Source organism: Elephantulus edwardii, unplaced genomic scaffold (assembly GCF_000299155.1).
Source record: "Elephantulus edwardii isolate Elephantulus edwardi_28Jun2011 unplaced genomic scaffold, EleEdw1.0 scaffold00019, whole genome shotgun sequence".
Classification (NCBI taxonomy): domain Eukaryota; kingdom Metazoa; phylum Chordata; class Mammalia; order Macroscelidea; family Macroscelididae; genus Elephantulus; species Elephantulus edwardii.
Window position 1 is genome coordinate 16,553,381 of NW_006399769.1, and position 10,415 is coordinate 16,563,795.

Here is a 10,415-nt window from a genome sequence, read left to right on the forward strand (position 1 = left end):
CAGACTGGGGCTGGATGTCATAAACTGGTCAGCAGCCACCCCAGGCCTGCACAACTGCCACCACCGTGCAGTCTCCTTGACAAACGGAAGCTCTTCTCACCCCACCTCCCTGGAGCCTGAGGGCTCTGAATTCCAAAACCAGCAAAAACATTCAAATGGTTACATAGGAAATGCTTTCCTGCATCTTTCTGTCTCAAAGATGGCAGCAGCTCCCTCCCCCCAGGCCCCACCCCTACCATCCCCCAAAACGATTTCTGTGCCAAGATGAAAAGGCCACCCCAGGCCGCGGGGGGCTCCTAGCCATGAGGGACTGCTGCAGCGGCGCCAGGGCACTGGGCGGGCCGCACGCGGAGGTCCTGGCGTCACAGCCCGGGCCTGGTATCTCCTCTCCCCTTGACCACTGTTACTTGTTCAAGGAGAGCAACTACATTCGTTTTCCTGACAAAGTCGCATCGTCTTTTGCTTTCTGTTCCTCTTCTTTCTTTCTTGCAGCTTCTTCCCGCTGTTTCCGGATGATTGCCAGCCGGGCCAGGTGAGCCTTGGCCTGCTCTGTCTTCCCAGCTAAATGCATCTTCATGTAACACTCGAGAGCTCCTTCGGCCCCTCCAGATACAGCTGTGTGACCTTTTTGGTTGTCTGTGCCACCCAGTTGGGGTTCTCAATGTCGATGAGCCCTTCCACACCTTTGCGTTTTTGCTGGTAGTCATCATCATCCTCTTCGTTCTCTTCTGAGTCTAGAGATTTCTTCTCCTTTTTGGGGTCATTTGCAGCTCCATCTCCACCTTCTTCATGTTCCTCTTCTTTCCTGGCCTTCTGCTTCTCAGCCTGCAGCTGCGCGTCGATCTCCTCTGGGCTCATGTACTGCAGGGCCCGGCCTTTGTGGCCGCCTTTTCCTCTCTCCTTGAGGCATCGCGGCTCCAGAGGCTGCTGCGGCGGCGCCTCGAGATGACACCGGAACCGGAAGCTCCTCGGGCTCCTTTGTTTACCTCTTTAAAGGAAAGGAAAATATGTGCTATCTTCCTGGAATAACTGATGTTTGTAGTTGACAATAGCAATTTTAAAATGTTGAGACTTTTTTCTTTTTTAGTGTTTGGGAAATTCTACTTTTTTCATGAAAAAAGTCTTTTGAACTGGAGTAAAGTCCATGGTACTAAAATAAGAACAATTGGATTTTTAAGGAGTAAAATCAGTTTAACTAAATGTAGCAAATGAGACTTTGGAACAAACTTATAAATAAAACTTGCACTTTTATCTTTCGTAAAGGATTTATACTGGATTTTAATGTAAAAAAGGTAGTTTGTCTTAATCCTTTCAGAAAGGAAGTGTTGCTCAATACCATTAAATTGGTTCCAAGTCACAGTGGCCACTCTGGGTCTTGCACTGCTAGCCCAGCGGTGACATTTCAGGCTCAGTGGTGAAGAAAGATAAGCAATCTCTTCCCCCATGAAATTTTACACCCTCAGAAACTCTGTGCAGCTATGAGAATCTATGTAGCTCTGAGTCAGCGACAACTCATTGATGACAAGAATGAGAGAGTACCATGGAATGGAAAGCTGACGATAAACTAGGAGGGCCTTCTGCCTTTTGAACTCAGTCCATCCATTCCTGCTAATCTTACTCTTTATTGTATGTAATTCCAAACAAGATTTTCTTAACAGCATAAATATTGCTACTGTAGCATCAAGTGCCTTTGAGTTAGAACCAATTCTTTGCGACTCTCTAGTGGATTTTCAGAGACTGTAAATTGCACAGGAGATTCACCAATGGAGCAGCTGGTGGATTTGAACCCTTTGGGTTGGCAGCTCAGCTCCTTACCACTGAGCCACCAGCGCGTCCTATTAAGATTTCCTTTTGAAGATTCCTGTCATTTTCTTAGGTGGAAACTGTGCAGCTGCTGGTTGCACCTCTTGTTCTTGGCTTTTGCTTTCATTTTGAGACAGGCCACAAAACAATCTTAGGAAACATTTGTTTTATCCAGATTTGTACACATTGACGGGGAGATGGATGTGTTTTGTTTTTATTTTTTGCTCACCCCTTTCTTTTTTTCATTTTAACACTGCCATTCTGTAACATTGCTCATGTTTCTTGAAAAGTCAGGATGCATCATTTGACACATGGTCTGTTGGACTGCTGTGTGTATTCACAGAGGGATCTGTGCAGCGCTGTGTATGTGTGAGGGGCTACAATGGATATCCTAGGTATTTCCTACTTAAATCTAGTAGAGGGAGTTTACTCTGAAGCTAAAGTTAGCAGCTTCAGAACAGCACTAATTTGCAGGGCAGTGAGTTGCCCTGCTAATTCAAAGACCGGGATTCTCAGTGGGTTCAAATCTACCAGTGTCTCCTTGGAAAAAAATGATGCATAGTCTCCTTCAGCTAAGATTTAGAGCCTCAGAAAGCCAGTGGAAGGTCACCATGAGTTGGACTGATTAAGGGCAATGAGTGTGCATTTGAGAGCCCTTTCGGGAGATCTTGAGTGGTGGATCTGGTTAACATGTTTCATTAATAACTGAAAGGTGGGTGGTTTGAGATGATCAGGAGCAAGGCCCGATGTTTCACTTCCAAAAAAAAAACAGTCCTTGAAAACCCTGTAGGGCACAATTCTTCTCTGACACATGAGAGGTTACCACAGATTGGAGTGTCAGCAACTGGTTATCCCTTTCTGAAGCTCTGGAAGAGCTCCTAGTAATGGGTTCTTGTTTTTGTAGGAGTGGCAAAAAAACCCCTGCCATCTTACTGTGTTGCATTTTATTAAAGAGGATCTCTATATGCTTTCTTCTTTTTGGGTGGTTTCAAATTGACTGGGAACACATCTGAACCTTGCCCTATTGTATGCCATCTTCATGGTCATTGCATCTTAAAACCCATTGTGGACATCACTGTCAAGTCATTTCTCTTTCAGAGTCTTCCTGTCTTACTCTGACCCTTTATGCTTCTATCTTTTTCCAAGGTTGGAGAGCATACCCAAAGTTGTTGTTATGTGCCGTCGAGTCACTTGCGACTCATAGCGACCCTATGTACAACAGCCCTAAACTCCGCTCTGTCCTATACCAGTCACACTGTCTCTGACACTCCCATCCCAATTATCCCAGTCACTGAATCAATCCACCTCATAGAGGGCCTTCCTCTCCTGCGCTGTCCCTCCACCCTCCCAAGCATGATGTCCCTCTCTAAGGACCTGTCTCTCCTCACAACATGTTCAAAGTATGTTAGACGGAGCCTCGGAATCCTTGCCTCCAAGGAGCCACCTGGTCTAACCCTTTCCAGGACAAATCTGTTTGTTTTCCTAGCAGTCCATGGTATTCTCAATACTCTTCTCCAGCACCACAGCTCATAGGCATCAATTCTCCTTCTATCCTCCTTGGTCATTGTCCAACTCTCTGATGCATAACAAGTGATTGCGAAGACCATGGCCTGTATCAGACGCACCTTAGTCTCCAGAGAGACACCATTGCTCTTCAGTACTTTGGAGAGGTCCCTAACAGCAGACTTTCCCATGGCAATGCTCCTTTTAATTTCCTGGCTGCTGGTGCCAAGACTGTTGACTGTGGAGCCAAACAAACTAAAGCTGTGTACAATCTCAATCTCTTCACCATCCATCCTGATGCTGCCAATTGGTCCAGTGGTGAGAATCTTTGTCTTCTTGACATAACCCAAAGTAGGTGTGATAAAATGTTACCAGCTTTGTCTCTAAGGAGCACCTTGGTTACACTTCCTCCAAGACAGAATAATTTGTCCTTTTGGTGGTCCGTGAGATACTCACTTCTCTTCACCACCTCTATAATTCAAAAACTTCAATTTTTCAGTTGTCCTTGTTCACTGTCTTTCCCAGAAATTCAAAGCAGTTGAAAATACTATGGATTTGGTCAGATGTCAGTCTTTAACCTGATATCATTGCTCTTTAGCATTTTGGAGACATCCTTGATATCAAATTTTTCCCAATGTGGTAAAGCTTTTGTTATGTATGTTGCTACCATGGGTGTTGATTGTGGATCCAAGTAAAATGAAATAATCGACAACTTCAGTGTTTTTTTTCTATTAAGACATTACTTGGTGCAGTTTTGATGATTTTTGGTTTCTTTATGTTGAAGTGTAATCCACATTGAAGGCTGGAGTCTTTCATCAGCAAATCTTCATTTTCTGCAAGCAAGACTAAGTAATCTACGTAAGACTAGTTGCTGATGAGTCTTCCTCTAACCCTGATGCTGCTTTTTTCATATAGTCCAGCTTCTTGAATTATTTGCTCAGCATTGATAAAGACTGAATAGGTAGGGAGAAAAGATCAAGCCCTGATGCACTCTTTTCTCGAGTTTCAAGTATGTAGTGTTCCCGTTTGGTTCATAGAATTGCCTCTAGGTTTATGTATAGGTTTCACCTGAACACAGAAGTTCTGGAATTTCCATTCTCTATTTATCCATAGTTTAGCATGATCCCCACAGTCAAATGCCTTTGCTTAAGTCAATAAAATACAAGTAATATCGTTCTGGTATTCTCTGCTTTTCAGCTGACACCCATCTGACAGTGATACCTTTTGTTCCACAACGTCTTTTGAATCCAGCTTGAATTCTTGGTAGTTCTATGTATACAGTTCCCAGCATTTTTAAAATAATTTCAAGATTTTACAAGTGTGTGGCAATAATGACATTGTTAAATTATTTCCAATTTTGTTGGATAACTTTTTTGGCATGAGTGCAAAAACATGGATTCGTTTCAGTCACTTGACTGAGTAGCTGTCTTCCAAATTCTTTGGGATAGAATCCAGAGCATGTCCAAGGCTGCATTTGTTTGCTAAACTATCTGCATGTGTTTGCTAAATATCTGGAGCCTTGTATTTGACTAGTACCTTCAGTGCAGCTTGGATTTCTTCCTTTAGTACCTTTAGTTCTTAATCTTAGGCTACTTCTAAAGTGGTTCAGCGTCAACTAATTTTTTTTTTGGTACACTGTCTTTGTGTCTCCCTTCTATCCATTCCTCCCAAAGCAAGAAGGTGCATTGCTTCTGACATCATTCGATATTTTGCCCTAGAATCCTTCAGTATTGTAAACTTGAGGCTTGAATCTTTTTTTTTCAGTTCTTTCAGCATGAGAAATGCTGAGTGTGCTCTTCCTTTTGGTTTTCTAAGTCTAACTCTGCACATTTCATTATAATACTTTGTCTTTTTGAGCTGCCCTTTGAAATCTTGTTAAACTCTTATAATTTCTTTAACTTTGGCTTGTCTATGCTCATGATGAATTTCAGAGTCTCTTCTGACATAATTTGGGTCCTTTCTTTTTAAATGACTTTTTTTGCTTTTTCATGCATGATTTTTTTATTATACTAGTTTATTTGCAAAACTTGAATACAGTAGTTTCTCACACCAATTCCTTAATCCTCTCCAATCAAATTGTATTGCCAAATGTTTGTTCCTGTATTGCCAAATGTTTGTTCCTAGTCAGTAGGTTTGCTTTTCACCCTGTTGTAAAAAGTTTTTCATACACATAGAGATTTAATCTTTAGAAGGTCTCATTCATCAATTTTATCCTCTTCAGACTGTGTTATTTCTATTTGGCAGTCTATTTATACCATAGAATAGGCCTTCTTAGCTTGATCTCATTTTGTCTGTTTTGAACTCTATGGTTTTGGGCTTTATTCCCTGGTCTCTGATCCATCTTGAGTTGATTTTTGTTTATGGTGTGAGATGTGGATCCTGTTTCAGCTTTCTGCAGGTAGCTGTCCTGTTTTTCCAGCACTGTTTGTTAAAGAGGTTGTCATTTTCCCATATGATAGTTTGGATTTCCTTGTTGAATATCAGTTAACCATAGATAGCTGGGTCTATTTCTGGGTTCTCAGTTTTGTTCCATTGGTCTGTGTGCCTGTTATTGTACCATTGTCATGCTGTTTTAGTTATTACTGCTGTGTAGTAAGTTTTGACATACATAATATTCTTAATGTCATCTCACAGCTAACTCATCTAGTCTTTGGTCGTTCATGCTCAGTGCATCAAATCTAGTCTTTTAGTGGTTTTTAAGTTCAGGTAAGATAAACTCAACATATTTGTATGTGCTTTCGGCCCTATAAATCTGGACCTACTCCAACAGGCTTTCTCTTCGGGCCTGCCAACTGAAGTTCATCTGTACACAAGTAAGCATTTCAACTGTATGCTTACTCTGCACATAATCAGCAGCTTCGGCTTCATGCCAGGGCACAGTGAAATGCCAAAGATCACAGGAATGTGTGAGGACCATTCACCACTCAACTACCTCTCAGTAGAAAACAAGTTAAGAGACTTGGGATTTAGAGGAGTTCCTTCTTGAGAGGAGGTAACAGATAGCAGTCTGTTACCTGTTTTAAATTACTGGCTTTTCAGTTCTGCTCCAATAAGGATATATATCATTGCCTGTGTGCCGTGCCCCAGACACCTGTTGTTGTTGTTTGGTCATCGAGTCGTAGACGACTCATAGCAACCCTATGAATGAACGGCCTGAGCACTGTTAGTACATAGTTTCCGGAGGCAAGCCATTTCGGAAGTGGATGCCGCTTCTGCTTCCAGGCTTGTTTTAGTTGGGAAGCTTCAACCAACACTGTCCACCATGGGTACCCATTACCACGATTGGCACATGACTGTCACAGTCGTCAGCATCACAGCAACCACGAGTTACCTCTGTACAGCAATGCACAGACCAATACTATACCACCTAGAAGAATGTTTGGGCCCTTTGGGCTTAAGGCCGCCTCCTGCCTCAAATCCTAGGCCAGGCCTGTCTTGCCTCGCTCCCGGGGACAGCAAACCTGCACGTCAAACACATGCCCAGAAAAGCACTCGACTCCAGTCCTCTTAAAATTGTTTCCTCTAGGGGAAGAAGCCCTGGACTGGTCCTGATCTGGCTTCTCTGCCAAGTGCCTGTGGGACTTTGGCCAGATTATTAATCCTGAATTTCACTTAACCCATCATTAAAATGAGGGTGTTGAGTTTGGCAGGCTCACTTGACACGTAGAATATTTTATTTTAAGCAAGAAGACATGAAATGATTTCTGCAGTGACACAAGGGTATTGCCTGTGAAACAGAGTGCAGGCATGGGAAGAAGGGTGACATATGGTAGAAAATTGGACCATATGGGATTAGAAAATGAAATATTACCTCCTGTTTAGTAAATGTGCCAAACAGGAGTCTTTTATCCTATGAGCTGTCTTTTAGCATGTGAGAAGACATGAGCATTTCCAAAATTAAGAGGATGTTCATGCTATGTTAAATGCATGATGTGTGCAGGCAAGTAATGTGTTAGGTTCTAAGAAGGAAATTTGGATCCAAGATGTGACTTGTTATTTAGAAAATTATAGCTACTATAAAACTCAGATGAAACAATTAGCAAACCAGATTATAATCCATGGTTGACAATTTTGTTACTAATAATAAATTATGGTATAAGAATACTATGGAATACAGTGCAACCATCACACAGAACTATTTCAGTGCATTGACTTAGATCTGGTGGCCTAGTGCTGAGCAACTGTGCTGCCAACCTGAAGGCATGTGGTTTGAATCCCAACAGCTGCTCTGTGGAAGAAAGAATTCCAACAGCTGCTATGTGCCCAGTCTTCTCCCATGAGATTTATTGCCTCTGAAAATCCACTGGAGGGTCAGCTGTGGATTGGTTCTGACTTGATCCACAAAAACAACATGCATTGACTTTGAAAGGTGAAGAAGACATAACAAGTGGTAGAAGAATGAGTATGATCATGTTTTTGTAAAAAATGCGTATGTGTCTGTATACACGTAAAGCACTTGGAATGGTAGGCGCCAACGTTCTAGCACTAACTCATAGGATGATCATGAACAAGGCAGGAAGCACTTGCACCTGTGCGTAGTTCACCAGCTGGTGCTCTGGTAGCACAGGGTAAGCACGCTGCTGGTGTCTGAAGCAGCTGCTCTAGGAAGAAGGGGACAGTCTGTTCCCATCAAGACATGCAGCCTTGGGAACCTCATGGGCAGTTTACTCTCTTCCCTAAGGTTATCATCAGCATGAGTCAGGATGGACAGCAATGCGCATCATCCACCACAAGGCAAACTAGATGTCATCAAATTGACTCCCACCCATGGTGACCCCGGGTCTGTCCCCAAGTAGAACTCTGCTGTAGAGTTTTCATGGCTATGACCTTTCCTAGCCTGCCTTCTGAGGTGATGCCAAATGGGAAATCTATGTTAGCAGCTGAACGTTTTTTAACTTTTTAAGTACTCAAGGAGTCTAGCAATTTAGTGTTAAAATAAAATGAGCATATCTTATAAATGATAAAGTGCTTTTTAAAAATAAAAAAAACCCACACCCACCCCAATCTTAGTTTCCTTAGGTCTCACCAGGCTGTTAGATCAGAAAGTGATTATAACAGTTCTGCCTTTTTTAATTTTAAAGTTTTCTTATATTACTCTTACTTATAAGGTTTGAATACATTGTTTTTCACAGAAGATCCTTCCCTTTTCCTTCAACAATTTCACTTGGCAGTACTCTCCAAACTTAACCCAGTGAATGATTAGCCCACCCTGTCCAGTTTTACCTTCCTGGATGCCTCTTGCTGCTGAAGCCATCCCAGAGTAGACAATGCCAAGACGAATGTCCTCCGTCCTGGGCCCTTTGTGCCCAGGACTCCTCCAGAGCTGCAAAGTAGCTATGATCCCTGTGCAGAAGGAGCACTTGCACTGTGAGGATGGCCAAGTCTGGCTTCTGCCTGCTTCATTTCTACCTGCTTCATAAGGGGGAACGGTCCCCATCAATAATGTCCATAGCACCATACAAATAGTTACTAAGCAGACCTGCTCCTGCACCTTTTCCTACCTATCATTGTGCTTTATGTGCAGTGCAGATTGACTCACAGACTTTCCTCAAAATTGTGGGATTTATTAGGGAGATAAGTTGGGGGGTGAGGGAGGCAATATCACCAAACAAGTCCAGGTTTAGTCCAACAGTCCCAAACCAGATTAACAGCAAGACACAATTCCTCAATTAGTGAAAGTCCCAAGTTTCAATTCAACACAAATGCAAGAAGTCTCTAGTTTCCTCAGTTATCAAATAAATTTGGAGCAGTTTTAAGTTTTCCCTTCAATCACCCCTCAAGAGAAACATTTAACTGTGGCCTTTATCTTAAGAGTTCTTCTGGTTACACCTTGCCACAGTCTCTTCACAGTCACGACCAATGCCACTGTGCAGAAAGTACTCTTCTATTGGTCCCACAGCTGCTGATTTGCAAGACAATGCCTCCACAGTTAAGGTAGCTGGAGGCTACACTCCCAATGAGGGCTAATGTAAGGGTTGTGTGCCAGCAAAACCTTAGACTCTAGGAAGGGGTGATGCCTTTTCACCTCTCTTCACACTTTGCTGAGCAGTCGCTAGAATGCGGTCCTGTAGGCGCCTCTGCACATCAGCTACTCAAGGTTGGTTCTCTCTCCACAAAGGCAGAGTATTAAGTCATGTGGTGGAGGCAACATATCAGCAAAAGGAAAAATGAACTTGGATGGTAGCTTCTCTAGAAGGCTCAGAATTCAAAAAAGAAGTATAGCAAAGTGGCAGGGGGGACACCAAATGTATTAATCCCAGAAAAAGCAAAAGGAGTATGGGAAAGAGGAAAGTGGTTCTTGACAATCAGCAGCTGGTCCAGCATTTTCAGGGGGCTTTTGTGTACGCATGCTAAATATAAACTTAGGTGACACACACCAGCAGCTCTGTGGAGGATGAGGATGAAAACAAGACCACTCGCAATCATGTCTGAACATGATCAAAAGTGAGGAATTGTCCAAACCACAAAACTGAAGAGCACCCTATTTTGGGAAATGCATGGCTCCTGCTGGTTTAAAGTTGGGGAAGCTGTATCAGGTTGTACCTTTTCTCCATGCCTATTCATTCTCTCTACTGAGAATATAGAGAAGTTGGATTACATGAACAACAGTGTCTGGACTATATGTGAACAAGGAAGACTTCAGCATTCAACCTGCATTGTGCAAATGACACAACCTTAAAGTGAAGTACTGATTTTGAAGAACTTGCTTGAAGCACTTGCTGTGCTTCAAAGACTACAGCTTTTAATATGTATTCCAACACACACACACACACATACACACACGCTTTAATCCAAAAGGCAGCATCATGATTGTTGTTAGGTGCTATTGAGTTGAGTACAACTCATAACGATCCTGTGAACATCAGATCTTGCCCTATGCCATCCACATCTCTGTCACACTAGAGTCTAATGTTACAGACACTGGGTCAGTCCAACTTGAGGGTCTACCCCTCTCTGCTGACTCTCCACTTTTCTGAGCATGATGTCTTTTTCCAAGGACTGGCCCATTCTAACACATGCTCAAAGAAATTTCACCATCCTTCCCTGTATGGAGCATCTAAGACACACCTGTTCTATTGGCAGTCTGCAGAATATTTAGTGACCCTCTC

The 10,415-nt window shown here is 42.7% G+C and overlaps 1 pseudogene; it reads right to left on the reverse strand.

Moving 5' to 3' along the window:
- Positions 1 to 403: 403 nt before the first annotated feature.
- LOC102866677 lies at positions 404 to 9,860 on the reverse strand (annotated as a pseudogene).
- Between the last annotated feature and the right edge of the window lie 555 nt (positions 9,861 to 10,415).